This window comes from Hirundo rustica, chromosome 2 (assembly GCF_015227805.2).
Source record: "Hirundo rustica isolate bHirRus1 chromosome 2, bHirRus1.pri.v3, whole genome shotgun sequence".
NCBI lineage: Eukaryota > Metazoa > Chordata > Aves > Passeriformes > Hirundinidae > Hirundo > Hirundo rustica.
The window spans coordinates 76,571,772-76,587,800 of NC_053451.1; the positions used below are offsets into that span (position 1 = coordinate 76,571,772).

General features: G+C 36.8%; 1 protein-coding gene across 1 annotated transcript in view; it reads left to right on the forward strand.

The window, feature by feature from the left end:
• Positions 1-16,029, forward strand: part of GPC6 (glypican 6) — a 752,072-nt gene that overhangs the window by 359,305 nt on the left and 376,738 nt on the right. The gene's annotated exons all lie outside the window — the stretch shown is intronic.

Consider the following 16,029-nt stretch of genomic DNA (forward strand, 5'->3'; position numbering starts at 1 on the left):
GAAACCCAGGAAGCCGGCTTGAGTATTCAACCCCTGTTGATCCCCACCATTTATTTTTAGGGCAGTCTCCTGGTCTCTTTAGGACCTTTTTGACCTGCTCTTTCTGGTAATCTTAGCTGTTGTGACCACAAACTTAAGAACAGCAACTAGTTTATTTTTCTTGCCTCATTAAACACTGATATTTTAGTATAAGTAAATGACAGAAGCAATGCAATAAGTTAATTACACTACTCGCGCATCTGTTTATTAAAGTTCAGCTGTGCCCTGTCATACAATGTCTAATCATCTTTTTTTATTGAAGTTTCCTGAAAATCATCCCTTTCTTGTGACATCCATTGCCTCTCTACATGTGAGATTATTACTTAGAGAGAACAAGTGGGAGGAGGTGAAGCTCTTTCTTAGATCATTTGTGTGGAGCCAGGGACAGATGATAGCTCTTTTTACTCTCACAAATGAAGAAGTATATGCAATCTTTGCAGTGATATCATTACTTATTATTTATTATGTGAGAGAGACTCTACACCTCTGGCAAATAACAGATTGAGTTCCTGCCATTTTTCCTCTGGCCACTGCTGAAGGGCACATATTTATTTCCTCCCAGGCTATTTTTGTCACTGCTTCCTATGCAAGGAAACTAGTAAAAGATATCTGATAAGTCTCTCCCGTGTGATCTCAAAGAACACTACAAGGAGGATTTCTTAATTCCATTTATAAGGACTGAATTGCAATTTCTTAATTACTAAATGGTGCTTATATGTACATATTTGTGTGCAGATATGTATGCATGCACATATCAATATCCATGCATTTATCTGAGAAGTTATGTTGACATCAGGGAAATAAATGTTTGGTAATAGGTACTGTCCCTTTTCTCCTAAACATTTTTTTTAAAAAAAATTTGACAGTAACGTGTTAATGCTGATATTCAGTTAAGGATGTAGTTTAGAGTCTAGGTTTCATCTAAAATTCTGGTAATTTATTCTTATTTCTCTCAGACTGGGCAGAGGACCTGCAATACTCTGTGGGTCATTTTGTTCCTTTATTTTGTGGCACTGATGAACAGCAGCTCCATGATCCACCTGTGTGGAAGGGTTCTTTCCAATTGTGATTCATAAATGTTATCCTTCATTGTGCTATTTTAGAGCAATACTCAATCCAGGTAATTACGCTCCATTGCCACTGCTGCAAGCAGACACGCTATAAATCCTTCAGCCAAGGTGGGCTTGTCAGGCTGAGAATAATATGCAGGTCCTCAGAAAGGATTTATATTCAAGGTCCATTTGATAGGTGTGTTTTCCAGTTTTTCATTTCTCAGAACTGATGACAAACCAAACTATTTGGTTATTCCCTACTGGTGCTGCTCCAGTGATGGGGTGATCGAAAATCTGTGATTAATTTAGAGTCACTTGTGTGCTACTACTGGGCAATTTTGGCAGCCTTACTTCAGTATCGATTTCTTGTATAATTTACAAAAGAGAGACATACCGGAGACGATGATGCTTTGAGAGTTGTTTGCATTCTTCTTGTAGACACGCACCTCCCCACTGCATCAGAAAAATCTCCGTGATATAAAATACATTTGAATCAAATAGCCTTACCCCTGCTCCTCTGTCTTTCACTGATGACAGATTTAAGTCTAAAAATAAATTTTAAAAATCTTTCAGCGATGTATTAACAGGAGTCTGTCCCAGGAAGTTAGTGTACTAGGGGTATGATGGTTTTATAAGACCTCAAAATCTGAGAGATCAAGAGATGTTTTTCTTTTTAATACGTTCAAACAAAACGCCTTTTTGGTCAGCATAACTAACCATAATGCCATTTAACAAATATACACCTGTTATGGTCATGTTTTAGAAATAGCAATTTTAGCCATTTTTTTCTTTCCTAGAAAAACATGTAGTGTTTAATTCAGTTTTTTTTGTTTTAAAAAGTTCAGTTTCTTTTGAAATCCATGTCAATACTACGGTGGGGAAAAGATATATTAGTATTATATGAGAGTGTATTGTTGGAGCACACGAAAATTCATCTGATGGGAATGAAGGATTCTAAAAATTATTGTGGAGAATACAAGATATCATTTTAGATGATATCTTCTGTTTGGAAGTACCAGGAAAACAGTGGGGAGGGTTTAGTGAGGCCTGAGGAGAATAGCCATCAGTACATAGAAAAAAAAAAGAGTTAGTTACAGCAAGGAAATGTTCCTCTCTTGTAATTGTGATAAATGGGGTGGGTTAATCTTCCCTGACATCTTCAAAACCGTGAATTGTTTTAAGCAAATAGAAGAGATTAGTGCTGAAAATCAAACCAGTTCACTTCCCTTTCTTATTACTGAAATCATCAAGATATGTAATGTATGATATGTAAGATATGTTAATCATTTTGAAAAATAATTCTTTTTTGGGAAATTTTCTAAAATGTTTTTATTTAGTTTTTTGTTTTAATTTGAATAATGAAATTATATACATGAACTTAGATGATAATAACAAAACCAAAAAGGCCTGTAACATTATATGAAAAAAATAGATGCCATTTTAACTGAAGATGAAATAAATGTGCTGATAATATTAAAAACAATGAGCTCATTTTCTGTTGTGATTTGTGTGGTTTTTTTAGATTTTCAAACTGCCTTGTGGGACATGAAAAGAATACAGGAATGAGCTAATTTGTAGTGGTCTGATTGTTTATTTCTTTGATTTTTTAATTTTCTTTTGTCATCAGATATTAAGCCAAATATATTAGTACCTATATCCTGCTGTTTTGCTAATATGCATCAAACTGTATTCCATGTGGTAAAATACACAGCGTCACACAAACAGCAGGTAAATATGCAGCTGTATATACAAAATGAAATCAGAATGCAATCTGCAGTTTTTTGATTGCAGATCAAGCCATCCAAACCCATTGAGAATAGAGATATATTTAATGTGATCTGTAAAGCTGACATTTTCAGCAAGAAAAAATGATACATTTTAAACAAAAGTGCAATATATGCAAAGCCATCCTTCTCATGGTGGACTTACCTTGTGACTGCTTTTGATGAAATTTTATTTTACCTATTTACCAAACTGAAGGCATCGGCCACTGAGGACTGCCCTCAGTGAGGACTGCTGCCTACTACAAAGGCTATGTTCAAAGTATGTTGCTGCAGGTAAGGGAAGGTCCCAGATCAGGAGCTAGAGGCAGAACAGTGATAAGAGTATTGTGATCATGGCTCTCACCAGTACATCAGTTTTTTAACTTCTTTCCTAAGTGTGAATTTACCTGCTGCTTTCACAAATATGCAGATCTCTCTGCATGTCCTGCTCTACTCAATGGTAAAGAAGGTCCTACTTTATCCACATTTTGTTGTTCATTATCTATGATATCAAGTATGATTCTCTGATGACACCACTATTTGTTTTCTTGCATGATCATAAAGAGAACAGCACTGCACGATATTGTAAACATTATGGAAACTTTTCAAAGCACTACATTTATGTTATATTTATTTTAGAAGGACTTTACTCATAAGAAGTCTTATTATCTTCATTGATGCACTGGAGCCTAGATTAATTCTAAGTAATTTAGGCATCTTTCCAATATATGGAAATCAGAAAATCTTTTCCCTAGAACCCCACAAAGTCAACAAGGAGAAAGAGGTGCACTTCCAGAGATTCAGATCTTATATTTCAGCAGATTGCAGAAACTCCATATTGTACAAGAAATCTGCACAAGTTATGTTCTTCATTTAAACTCCTGAAAGGTGGGTGCCACTGGTGAATCTCGTGCCGCTGCATAATGATGTATTTTGAAGACCCATACTTGTATAATTATAGTAACTGAAATAATTTGTAGGACTTAACTTACTCTCAGTCACATTGAACACAAGATTTGTGTCAAAATTCTGAAACAGGCATATCTCTGTGCCTCACAAATTACACTGAAAAAATTTATGTGTATATTCAGTCAACCAACATATTGTGGCCTTGCAAGTATCACAACTGAGTGGATCACTAACAGGAAGGTCTGTTTAAAAATGTATATGTCAAACTTTTCAGAACAAGTGACTTAAACTATCAGTGGAATTGTGCGTTATGTTGTAGAGGGATTCATGGAATTAATGAAGAAATGAGCAAACTGGTTACTGATTTTCAAGAGAGTACTGATTTTTTAAGTCTATCTAGCAGTGCTTTTCTTTTTTATCACAGCCTACTTTTGACTGCTGGGCTGTTGGGTAAAGGATTTACCCAGACACAGGAAAAGGAAGCTAAGGGTTGTGACAGCAGTGACCACAACAGCATGAGCATCTCAGGCAGGGAATTTCATTACAACATAAGTTCATATTTACTGCTGTTTCCAAATGCTTTTATTTTAGTTATTTTGACGCTTTTTTCATATTAAAGCAAAGGAAAGCATGAGTTTTGCATTTTGGTTCTTTATTTCTTTTTAAGTCTGGAAAAAAAAAAAAAAAGGTGAAAGGGAAATGACAATATTTAAAAGGAAGATGGGACTGGCAGAAAGGTTAAGGAGGCTTTTTTCTCCAACATGGGTACAGCAGCCAAGATATTTAACACATTTACCAGGGTATGCATGTAGAAGTCCATCTGATGGTCCAATAATTAAATGACATGCAATAATCTGTGGTTGCCCTCAATTACCCTATGGAAAGCAAGAATTAATTACTAGCATTGAAAAAAATTCACCTTTGTCCCTCATTTTGGGCTCTCATTTATAATGAACGTTTCTCAGGTGGTATTAAAAGAGGTCCAGGTACTTGAATGCTGGGGTTTTTTTCCTTCTTTTTCCTTGTAAAGAATCAATCCTCCTACGTGATAAGTATAATCAATCAGTGGCTGAAGTAAACACTAAGGTATATACAAAACATTTTAAAAGCGCTGAACCCACCCATGTACTGTTTGGCACTTTGTTGTCCAGAGTTGTAGTACACAGGACAGTTAATTTAATCCATTTGTTTTGCAAGGCAGACTGCCACCACCAAGTTATTTGAATGTAATGATATAAATCAGTTTGAAGGCTGCATAAAAAAATAAGTAAGCCAAATAAAACCAACAGAGAGATTTATCACATTTTGTCTGTTTTCCCTCGTTGAATCAAGAAAAGCATCTCTAAATGAAAAGCAATGCTAAGTGATCATTACCCAAGATTCTCTTTGATTCCCAAGTTGCCAGTATAGTATTATATTGGTGAAAGGAACTGTCTGCTTGCATGTGATTTTAAAATACATTCTGTCTGTACATATTTAGTACAAGTCTAGTCATAAATGCAGAGCCAGAACCAGAAATTTAAAGAGAAATTACTAAAAAAAAAAAAAAAAAAAAAAAAAAAAGATAATATTTCTTCATTACATATTTATTTTATAATTAGTTTTACTCTTATTCAGGTCTAATTTAACAGGTAGAAGTGATGCCGTAGTAATGAAAGAGAATGTAATGATACAGAAGAAGTATGGACACTACCATCTTTATTTGGTACTAGACAATTTCTTCCAAATAAAAAAAGGCTTAGCAGGTGTGTGTACGTACAGTTATAGACGATTCTGAGTTACACTAAGATTTTTTTGTGTAGCCTGTTATAACAGTGAGGTGCATGCTAAGACTGAAGGCACAAAGAGTAGGGGTAGCAGATGAGAAATCGGTTCCAGAGAGTCAGCAACTGAAATTTCCTGTCCCCAGTGTCAGCTGGAGAGTGCTAGTAGTGAACTGCTGGTGAAGTGAAAGCAGCTTCCGAAATCAGTTGTTCAAATTAACCTGCTTGACTCTACTGTGAAAGGCACTGTAAATACTCATTCACTCAAGGAAGCATAGGAGGAGATTTCAAAAGCTCTCTTTTCTGTTTCAACAAAAATCCAGGGAAAGAGATCTCTCACCCATGTAGACATATCTAATGTGTTAGCAGCATCTGAAGTAGCCATTCAAGGTTCCTTTATAGAAAAAGAATAGGTACTTCCAGAGTGCCATTCCCCTCCTTTCTTAGGTAGAGATCTGGTACAACGCATTTTAATAGCTCTATAAAAGTTCCTACTTCTCACTAACAGGGAAAAAAAAAAAAAAAAAAAAAAAAAAGAGAAAGAAAAAAAAAAAAAAAAAAAAAAAAAAAAAAAGAGAGAGAGAAAAAAAAGAAGTCTGGAAAACCAGATTTGTTGCAGATGTCTACAGTGATCTATAGGTAGATGAGATAAATCTCATCTCCATGACTTAAGAGTGCTTCGATCCCATTTGGTGCTAAGTCAAACTAGTTATTTTGAGTTATAACTGGAGATTTAAGAGGCTGATCCTGGCCATTTCTAACAGTTAGAAGATTTCAGCTGAAAAGAATTTGAAATAAACTGCCTTTGCACTGAAGGAGAATGAAATCTATCACACATCAGCTGCATCTCCCATCAAGAAAGCTGTGTTTTACTGTAACAGACTGGGTGGGCATCCATGTCAATTTGGCATATTAACCCAACATACAGTGAATGAGTTCAGGACAGACAGCCAACTCACCTAATTCTGTAAGGGTATTTTTAATTTCTTCCTAAATAAATGGTCACAAGAGTGCTTCAGCATTACAAAAACACAGACACCAGTCTCAATGAAGACTCTCTCACTGAAGGTTCACTTCATTTTATGTATTTGCTGCATTTTGTCTCTTTAGCATTTTTTAGATTAATATTAGTGAAAGATGCCATAAAATTTTGGATTTTTTCTTTTTCTAAATCATCTGTGTTTTTGTCAAATTCTATCACCATACTTTCTTACATTTCAAGTTATGGAACCTTTTTCAGGACTTTTTTTTCTGCTGAAGGGAAGTATTTTCTTTTTAGAAAAGTCGAAATATATAAACCCAAAGGATTATAGAAGTTACGCCACAACTCTGGAGTTGAGGTTCTGTTTTCATGGAAAGGAGGATTAGAATCCTTCTCTTTCACACATTACAAATTGAAGTAAGTTTCTAACCTAAACTGCAGCCTTCACAGAAACAGGGTACAGCTGTGGAAAAAGACAAGCTCAGTAGCTGTGCAATGGGGTTTTGTTGTTTCTCCCTGTGTTTTCTACCTATACTATTATTAAACTAAACGGAGACAATAAACGTCTGAGACTGTAATTTTTTTTAATGAGTTGTGAACTCTCCAGGAGCTGCACTGACCATCTTCACAGATAGACACACTAAAAGCTTTGCTGATCTGAGGCATTTTTAGCAGAAACACTGACCCAGGAAAGTAAAAACATAAATAGAAAGAACTTAAATCCTTAGATTTTGTATGCCTCTGGCTGAATATCCCCAACACAGTAAATTGTTATTCTATACAAGAAAATCACATCTAAGTTTTTTTTCTGATTTGACTTAATAAAGACAAGCACTGGGCTTGGTGAGAGAACCAGGCTGGCACACTGGTTGATCTAAGGATATGTATAGGAGTAGTGCTAAGAGAGACCTCTGAGAGAGGAGATACAGCAGGTATCTGTGGAGTCCCTAAAGAAGACACTCTGTTATAGGTATCAGCAGAGGATCGTGTAAGAACGCTGAATGAGTCAAAACCACAGTGCTTTCTCCCTGGGCAATGCATGGTGTTGAAACCTTCTCTTTAAAGAAGAGTGAGAGAAAGGAGGGAAAGGGGAGCAGCTCCCAATATTCACAAAAGCATGTGGCATAGTGTGGTAAGTCAGTGGAAGCATTTCAGTTGTTCTCACACTATCAATACAGAAATGCTGAGGTCAGTAGAGAACCTCGCTGAAAATCTGATTATTTTAGTGTCTGAATTGCTCCTTTTTTTTTTTTAAGACAGTATATACTGGTAAAAGCTGGAGGTTTTGTAGGATTCAGATGATAAATAAGTGTTTTTAAATTATTGGTTATGAGATCATTATGGTTTACAGGGTAAAGAACAAATTTGAAGCATGATCCCATAAAAGCAGTAAGTATTTATCTGCCTTCAGGATGAGGCTAAGATGAAACTTTAAGGAGAAATTAAATGTGTCATTACAACATTGTTAATATCTGATTATATTTCTCCTGCAAATGAATAAGCTTCTACATAGACAACTAGTAAGAATGTAAATTGGTGAAAGAATAGATTTGTTTTCCATAGTTTTACAGGAATCTTTATATTCAGTGAAACATCCCTAATGAATGTTCAATCTGAACACAAAACAGTTAAATGAGTGAAAGTTCACAGCAGTAAATTGTGGGTGACATTGATTTTCTGACCTGCATACACAGTAAATTTTTCACATTGAGGCTACCCACAAAGTCTTTTGTTTTCCACTTCTCTCATTTCAGTTTGAAGTAACTGAGAGAAAGCTTTCAGAATCTCCTTTCAGAGCCATCTTTTGGAGGTGACCTTTGACTTGAAAGCACGACTTCAAATATCAGAAAATTACATCATTTTCAGGGATCTTTTACTGTTTGGCCCAGTAGCTGAGATGGTGAAAATAGACCATTAAAATAAAAACTGGCTGGAAAATGAGTAATTACTTGGTTTTAAGTTTTCTTGGATAATGATTAAGGAAGAAATTAAGAATTCAGCCTTCTTACTGAAAAGTCAGGATCCCTCCAGGTTTTTTGCTTTCATAGTCTGTGGGTCATTGATGCAAGGGTCCTGTACATAAAGGTTTTGATCGGGGTGTAGAGAAGAATTAAACAAAAATAGATGTCAAGGCAGAAAGCAAAATTTTGTATAAATGCTTAATTTTTCAAGAGAGGCAGCTACAGTCCACCCAAAATAGCAGGTTTTTTTAGTTTTTTAGTTTGTAAATAGTGTCCTCTCCAAGGGATTCCCTCCCATGAAAGCTTATAGGAAGGCAGCAAACTTTTTGGTCTTCATACTGCAAATAACCGATCTTAATGTAACTGTGCAGATCCAGTTCTTTTGCTGTTTAAGTTTTGGGAGAACAGCCTGTCATTTGCATTGCTGTCTTAAGATGAGAGTTTTGACAAAATTACATGTTTCAACATTTTTCCTCTTCACTTTTCATTGTAGGAAATTAGTCTCCGGGAATTTCTGAAAAGGTAAAGGAAAGGAAAAAAATAGGACTACAACTGAATATTGAGCGCTTTACCTCTGTGAGAAAACTCTTTCCTATTCTGTAAAATCAGGTGATTATTGCAACAGCACATTTTCATGCATGTACACTGTTTTGTTGGAAGAGGACAATTTTAGGGCTATTCTGGTACTTTGTTTCTCTCTAGCAGAGATTGTAAATATAATCTAGGTCTTCACTGTCAAAAGTTGGGTTGTTATCATGGAGTAACTATCACATATCAGATGCAAAGTTTAATATTAAGGTGAAAACAAGCCAGTGTCCTTTAGTTCAGAAATAAATTAAGTGTGTGTTCTAAATGACTAATAATTAAAAAGATCAGGAATTTAATTCTATGAGGAAGTCAAAGTCAGCAACTGAGGAGTAATATGTGAGCACTCCCATGGTAGGGAAAAACAAAATCTTGATTTTATCTAGAAGACAGAACTAAAATTTATTTTATTGTTATTTTATTGTTGCTTTCTTTTTCTTTAGTCATGCTGTGCCTGTGCTGACATTCATAGCAAAGAAGATCAAGTTTTCTTTAGTTCCTCAAGGTGCTTTCCATTCTGTGAGTGAAATTTTCCACTGAATTAAAAGGAAGAGGCTTCTTGCAGCTATGCAAACGTTGCATTTGGACTAGATGATCATTGTAGGTCCCTTCCAATTTAAATAGTCTAATCTATTCTATTTACTAGGGAATTCACCTTTTTTTCCTCATGGCTACGTTCTGAACATGTGACCTGAAATATAGTCTCCATCCTCCAGGAAACAGCTGCTAGCAGGATGACCTCTTCTCTTTACCACTCCCAGTTCTGTTGGAAGAGTCTTGCAGAGCCTTGCTCCTTGGTTGCATTTACTGTTAACTGCTTTTTTGTTTCCATATCCATATATGTCTGGTTGCTACTCTCCTGGGTTTGCACCAATATTTAAGAATTTAAGATTAAATTATTCTATTCCATCTCTCTCTAAAAGTATACGGCCATATACTGTAAATATATTACTTTCTGCATACATAGTATTTATGTGTGGTACAAAGAACAAAAATACAGACATATTTCTTGGTAGGCGGTTTAAAGCTTGTATAGTATTTGCATTTTTTTACTATGAGCTATAGCTAGGAATTAGTCTGCAGCTAGCAATCAACTGTTAGCTGGTGAAAGAGTTTATGCAGCAGGGAATCTTACCATGAACAAGTACCTACTTGTTCATGAATGGCACTTCAAAACTACTTATTGTACAGAAACACAGTGTTGCTTTCGTCCTGGTTAACTTCTGAAATGTGTATCTTCTCTGGCTCTGTTATGCCTCTGAGCCATTTGGACTAAGTCCAGGTAAAATATTTTCAATTCAACAGATCAGCTGCCTGCTGTTATACATTGCTAGAAAGTACTGAAAGGTGCTCTCATACTTGTAAATAACAACAGATCATATGAAACGGACTCATCTGTAATAGAAGACTTCATGTAAACCAAAGTATTCATTTCAATCTTTGCATACACATGGTGAGAATTCAAGCATTTAGATAGATCTGTTAGTAGAGGTATGAAATTCTATGGATTATATCTTTAAATGTAAAGGTCACTAGATCTTAATTTTATACTAAAAAAATTTCTGAACTTCTATGGGCCTGACTCTTCTGGTGCAAGAGACTTTAGCCTGCTAACAATGCTAACACCACCTGGAGAAAGATTGTTTTGAGAAAGGAGAGTTGTTTGGCCAAGATTGTTTTGAGAAGACACTTTCTCGAGAACTTTTCCCTTGGGAAACAGTTAGCACTGTTAGCAGGCTAAAGTCTCCTCAGACTTAGAAGTGTCAGGCCCACAAACTTCCAGGATGAAAGTGGTATTTCAGGAATACAGAGAAGCAGGCAAAATATGTCTAGAGACATTCCAAGTGACAACAAGGAGAAGATGCTGGAGTTTGGTAGCAGCCTTTTGAAATAAAAAACTCTACTCGTTTGCTAACATTTCCAGTGACTATTGCAGGTCAAGAGGGTCTCAGAGGCCTAAGAAGCCCCAAAATTTAGAATTTTTTTTTATGCCTATGAGGAGCAGTTTATGCCTTTTGAGCTTTCACAGCACTCTTGTAAACTAGTCCTTTCTTACATTAGTTCTTTTTTAAATTGATGGTGTCATATAAAATAAGGATGGAAAAATGAAGTGATTTTCCCTTGAAGATACCAACTCACCAGGTGAAGTGTATTATAGCATTATGCCCACTTATAAAAGATATGAATAGTCACAGCCTCCAGGTGCAACGTCTTGCAAGGTGGTTTGGGTTTTTTTTTTAAACCAAGATCCAGTGCATTTGAAATTGTGATTCTGAGGTTTTACATGATTTTGCTGCCCTGTACTTAAAGAAATAGAGCTTCCATCAGATACACCTTACTTTCTGACCTTCAACTTTTGCACTTCCACATGCCTCAAAACAGCACAGACCAAATCAGAATCACAAAACACAGGAACTCCTCCAAATCACTAGAAATTGCAGATAATGGTTAATTGTGGAGCATTCCTAATGCAACCTATAGGGTGTAGTTCCCCCAAAAAGGCCATGGTGCTTTCTGCTTCACATCACAGTGCTCCTGCTGTAACTCTTTATTGTTGCAACATTTTCCTAGAAAAACCTGCCTTCTGCACCTGCTTTAGCAAACATAGGTACAGCTCTGTATTGCTCAGGTCATGAGGATATTGCTGTTCCAATACCAGTGGACTTGTGTTTCTTTTCTGGTTGTACAGAGAAATCAGAGAGGGAACCTATGTATCGGAAGGCTGAGGTATAAAAAACAACTGACATTTCAGGCTCCCTTCATTCTTCAACATCATTACTGTGACAAGTATTTTCCTAACTATAGGGTTCTCATGTGATGTTCAATGGTGTCAGAAATCCCACTTCAACTCCAAATTTCTTGTATTCAATCTTCTGGCCTTGGCTCAGATGTCTCAAAAGACAGATGAATATTGCCCACTGGGCTTGCCATTGATTAACCTGCTGCTGAGTAAGGTAATTGGGATATGTGTTTTGCATATCATTTACCAGAGGTGTCACTTCTCCCACTGTGAGTAGCTGGATTTTGGATCTCTCCACAAACCTTCACAAGACCCTGCCGTTAAAATACCTATATTCAGTGCATTCTGCATTCCGTAGAACTGGAAGACAGAGGTTCCCACTCTTATGGCGATTTGCCTGCATCTGGGATTTTCTTTAAGGGTTTGGGTTTTTAGGTTGTTCCTGAGAAAGTGTAGTTTCTCATACTTGATACATAGCCTGAATAGTTCACATTATTTTCAAATAAAATGCTAGAAATAAACTTAATTTGTGTTGAGAGGGACCTGACCACACTGTAACCAAAAAGTAGTACTTAGCACCCTTTCTTACCTTTATAAAATGCTTTGCCATGATAAGTATTCAACAGGTATTCTTTAATGTGGATACTTTTCTGGAGTATATCAGTCAGTTGTGACTTTATAGCATATATTTATTAAGACATGGAAACATGTCACTAAAATTAATTTTCTCCTCTCTTGCCTACTTTACTGATGATAATATGAAAATCTTTGTTCACTTGGAGCCATTCTGCTGATTGCTTAGGTATTGCAACATAGAGGTCATTCATTGTTACTTTTGAAGTTAGATCAAACTAGCTTTTTGCGCGTTGACAGTGAAGAACCACTTATCAGGAAGACAGTACAAAGAAATGCTTCCAGGTCAAACAACTTCCTTTTGTTTTTAAGTAGGTTACCTCTTCAAAGTTAATTTCATTGCTTTTCTTACCCCCTTAAATGTATTTTAAGAAAATGAATATGAAATGAAAAAGACCACCACTGCCAAGCACTTTCTGTTACATTCTTTTAGAACAGTTGAACCGTGGAAAGAATACTGCTCTATGCCTTTACCTTTTGATGGTATAGATGTTTTATAACATTGCCAACCACATATCAAGGAAGAATATTTAAGTTATTTGAATACTCTAGGGCAGAAAAACATATTGACATCCAAGACTGAACCCATTAGATTAACGTACTTAAAAGGCTGTATCACATAACAGTAAGGGAAACGGTTGTTGCTCTTGCTACTCGAATCAGTTCTTGTCTGTATCAAGTATCTTGGATCTCTCTCTGCTGAGACTCGATTCAAAGCAATGAGGGAAACTTTCAGATCAATGAATATCTCCCTAAAATATCACCTTGCACCATAAACTTTCTTTGGTGACAACTTGTCATAGTTTTAATACCAACTGGAGATGAAACAACATGCAGCCACTCACTTAGCCCCCCTTTATCCACCTCCTTCCCCCCACCCTGGTGGAGTGGGGAGGAGAATCAAAGTAAAACTTGAGAATCAAAGTAAAACTTGTGTGTTGTGATAAAGACAGTTTAATAATTCAAAATAAGTTGCAATTCTGTAATAATGGTAAATAATAATAATAATAATAATAGTAATAGTTTTAAAAAGGGAAAAGCAAGTAATACACAAAGTAATTGTTCCCCACTTGCTGACCTATGCCAGTCCCCCCCTCCCAAAACACAGATTGGCCACTTTTCTAGGTAATGTTCAGTTCTGTACTGTATGTGTCTTCATTTAGGTATTTAGAAGTTGGTGTCTATATGTGGCATTGTATCTGTGGCCTGATTTTAGTCAGAAGAGAGCTGAGACTTGATTCAGGTGCCCTTCTTGGCCATTTGTGCCCATTTGAGGTCCCTTAGGGCACCTGCAATGTTGGCAGATATGACAGAATAGCTAGAGCTACGTACAGCACGGTTGCTGTGACCTGTAATTCATGACCAGAATTTCATTAGTGAGTAGACAATGTGAGATGCTATATGGTTCATCTATAGTCATACATTCTTACATTAGGGGCAGATAAATAAGAAGTAAATAAAGGAAGATATTCCTGATGGAAGTAGATGGGTGGCTAGAAGTCTATGGGTGGCTCTGTCTAAAGTAGAGCAATTGGAGCAGCACATTTATGCTTCAAGACTTCTGAAAAAGTTGAGAAAACAAAACATGTGGAATGAAAATTAGTCAGTTCTAAGAGCTACTTGAAGTGTGGCAAAAATAATAATAAAAAAACCCCCACAAATCTATAGGGGGTCCACATATGAACCAGTGTTGTTTAATATATTCATTAATGACAAAGGGATCAAGTGCACCCTAAACAAGGTTGCAGAGGGCACCAAACTGAGCAACTGAGCAAGGGCACCAACTGAAGAACAGGATGCCATCCAGAGGAACCTGGACAAGCTGAGAAATGGGCCCATGGGAATCTTGTGAGGTTTTACAAGACCAAGTGCAAGGCACTGCACCTGAGTCATGGCAACCCCGGTATCAGCCCAGGCTGGAGATGAACAGATGGAGAGCAGCCCTGCCCAGAAGGGCTTGGAGGTGCAGTGGGTGACAGGCTGGGCATGACCCAACCATGGGCACTGACAGCCCAGAGAGCCAAACGTGTCCTGGGCTGCAGCACAGGAAGTGTGGCCTGCAGGGTAACAAAGGGGATTCTACCCCTCTGCTCTGCTCTGCTGAGACCCCACCTGCAACTCTGCATCCACCTCTGGGGCCCTCAGCACATGAAAGGCCATGGACTTGCTGGTGTAAGTTCAGATGGGAGCCACCAAGTTAATCAGAGGGATGGAGCACCTCTCCTATGAGGAAAGACTGAAAAAATTGTAAATGTTCAGCCTGAAAAAGAGAAGGCTTTGGGGTGACCTAATTGTCATGTGCCAGTACCTGAAGGGAACAGGCAGAAAAGATGGAGAGAGAGTATTCCCATGGGCATGTAGTGACAAGACAAGTTAATGGGTTCAAATTGAAAGAGAGGAGGTTTAGATTAGATATCAGGAAAAAATTCTATACCATGAGGATGGTAAGGCGCTGAAACAGTTTTCTCAGAGGAGCTGAGGATGCCCCATCCCAAGAGGTGTTCAAGGCCAGGCTGGATGGGGGCCTGACCAACGTGGTTTAGAGGAAAATGTCCTTGAGCACAGCAGAGGAGTTGGAACTAGGCTGTTCTATGAATCTATGATTTTATTATTCTATGATTCTCTTACATTCCTTGTAATGTACTTTGTTATTTTGTACTTTTGTACATGAACTGTTATTGAAGGTTGTATTTTTAAGAAAACATATAATTCTAACCTTTTATCTCATCTTGAAGTGGACTCTCAGTGATTTACCACAACTCAGAATTCTATGCCTGTAAGTTCTCAAATCCTTAGAAAGTAGAATCAGAACTGTTGCAATCAAAGAAATCAGTATTTTTCTTCACAGTAAAGAAGAGAACATCTCTGAATGCACTGCCATGGGAGCTCATTTCAGGATTACTTGGTTAGATGGTTTGCTATCAAGTTTGATTATCATCCAGCATTTGATATGGGATATGATGTGCAACAGGGAATCCTTTTGTGCATCCTATTTCATAGGATTCTAGTATCAATAGCTACTTGGGGGGCTTAGTGTCCATTTCACGTCTTCCTGTACTAATGTTTCAGCAGTATTTACATTAAAGAAAAAAATGGAGTGTTTCATTGGGTGCTTGGTTTGGGGTTTTTTTGTTTGTTTGTTTGAAGTGGGTTTTTTGTTTGTTTGTTTTACTTTGGTAATTTTGCTGGTTTTCCACACTCAGCAAGTCTTGGTGAAAGGAATAAAACTGGAATTACCAATGCCAATGCGCTCTCAGTGCGTTCAGGTATACTGAGGATCTGTGCTGAAAAGGTTTGCTTGAGAAATATTTAGGGCTATAGAAAGATGTATGATAATTTACATATAAATTGATTTTTTTAAAGGAAAATTTTAGCTTTCAGGAATTTGAGGGAAGGGTCATAATGCAAATTATATTTTGTTGACTGCTGAACAAGCTCAAAAATTAAATTATAAAAGATGAAATTATAAAAACTGAAGACGTGGGAAAACATATTTACAGAAAATGCACAGAAATTAGTTGTTAAAACAATAGGCTTTAAGTTTCAGAATTTTGACAAAAGTAGAAGTTCAAAGACTTTCATGCTTGTAAGGTTTCAAAAAC